The sequence below is a fragment of the Pipra filicauda genome, unplaced genomic scaffold (genome assembly GCF_003945595.2).
Source record: "Pipra filicauda isolate LSUMZ 115617 unplaced genomic scaffold, ASM394559v2 scaffold245_size1146780_pilon, whole genome shotgun sequence".
NCBI classification, from domain to species: Eukaryota; Metazoa; Chordata; class Aves; order Passeriformes; family Pipridae; genus Pipra; species Pipra filicauda.
In genome coordinates this window covers 375,900-377,733 of record NW_024104360.1, presented here as the reverse complement: position 1 = coordinate 377,733, position 1,834 = coordinate 375,900, and the positions used below count along the sequence as shown (strand labels likewise).

The 1,834-nt window shown below is 40.1% G+C and overlaps 1 long non-coding RNA gene across 1 annotated transcript; it reads right to left on the bottom strand.

Moving 5' to 3' along the window:
- Window positions 1-567: 567 nt before the first annotated feature.
- On the bottom strand, window positions 568-1,383 carry LOC120323366. Its single transcript, XR_005563734.1, has 3 exons — window positions 1,327-1,383; window positions 1,112-1,229; window positions 568-1,025 (listed from the first exon to the last, which is right to left on the bottom strand). It is a non-coding gene; the product is annotated as an uncharacterized LOC120323366 (long non-coding RNA).
- Window positions 1,384-1,834: the final 451 nt, after the last annotated feature.

The window sequence follows — 1,834 nt, the reverse complement described above, 5'->3', positions numbered from 1 at the left end:
TGTAGTCACAAACCCCAGAAATAATTCCTCTGCCGTGAGCGTCATCGCTCTACTTTGAGTACACGTGAGAGAGCACGGTGAGTACAGTGGTGGGACCATGGAACAAATCCAGCAACTTGCTACCTAAGGCTGCCAGATGGAAGCCGACTGCATGAATGGTAGAAAAGCATAACTAGGATGGCATATTTAGTCATTTACTACAGATACCAAATTTCAGGGATGGTACTGTTTTTCCTCACTGACTGCACAGAAAGTCAGTGACTGACAGTCTGCATCCAGCACTGCTTTCATAAACGTCTAAGAGGTGTCAGGAGTCTAAGGAGACTGCACAATGAAAGTGACTCCAACTACTTTTTGGTCATATTGATAATTATTTGGATTTAAAAATGTTTGGATTTTAAAAAATGCATAATGTAACCATGTCGTTAGAGACTGTGCAGCTTAGAGACCAATAAACATGTGAACTGATGGCTCTTAGAAAACAGTTAGGGAAGAAACAGGAATAGAAACTTGTTCAATTTCTTCTCATAAGATGTATTTCCTCTTTACAAAGGAAAAGGGGTTATGTTTTAAAATGCTGTCCATTTCTAAGGTGCGTTGCAGATGTATTTTGGGGAACCACATTAAATGCTTTCAAGGTTTTCTTGGGAGCATATGGTTAATTAAAAAACAAACTCAGCAAACGATGACACGAACAGAATATCAGTGGCTAGCTCTTATCCCATCTATCAGACACATGCTGGAGCATGAACATGGGGTACATTAGCAGGTATTGATGCCATCTGGTCTTTTTTCTATTGTGATTTTATAACAGTTTCTACATTTCAACACAGCCACGTTGGAGAGAATTGATAGTAAGAAGCAACAACCGTCCAAGCACAGGAAATTTAAACAGTTAATGATGTGGAAAATGCATGAGAAATGAGGTTGGAAGTTTGGCATCCCAGCTCGTAAACAAAAGGTAACAGCAACCACAACAGCGACAAACAACACATCTGTCGATTTAAGCACTGAAGTTTTTCCACCTAGGAAAAGAAATAACCATTTAGAAATTAGAAACAGTACAAACCACCATGACCTAGAAACACATTTAAGAGGAAGGGCGATTTACCCAAGCTTTCAGCTCTTCCAGGCTTTCTGTAGGAGCAGGGAAGATGTATAGACTGTGTATGCTGAGGGCTGAAGGGTTGGAAGCTGTACACAGCAAGTATATCTGCAAAATGGGCTGCCTGAAGTGAGATGACAGGCTTTATAGTGAAAGAGGGTAGACTTCAATTGGATACTAGGAAGGAATTCACTTTGTGTTGAGGCACTGTAATAGGTTACCCAGAGAAACTTTGGATGCCCCATTTCTTGGAAATGTTCCAGGCCAAGTTGGATGGGGCTTCGAGCACCTGGTCTAGTGGAAGGTGTTCCTGCCCATGGCAGGGAGGTTTGAACTAGGTGATCTTTAAGATCCCTTCCAACTCAAACCATTCTATGATTCTACGAGACTATGACATTTGTACTGTGTGTCAACAGGGCTTGATTGTAACATGCAGGAGGCTGAACTTGTAAATCCATGCACAGTTTTTGTTCCTAATTAACCTTCTTTCCGCTAGGACTCTAAGCACTAAACCTGGGATGAAATGTAGGATACAGCTATTTCTGCCTGGGGAATATTTTTTAGGGTTGAAAACATGAATGTTCTATGTTATTTCAGGATGACAATATTTTTTTCCCATTTAAGGAACAATACTTAAGTCAAAACAATTAAACTACTAAAATGATTAAAATGATTAAAAAAAAACTAACTGACTGATCAACTACAGCAAACAACGGTGACAGCCCTTCA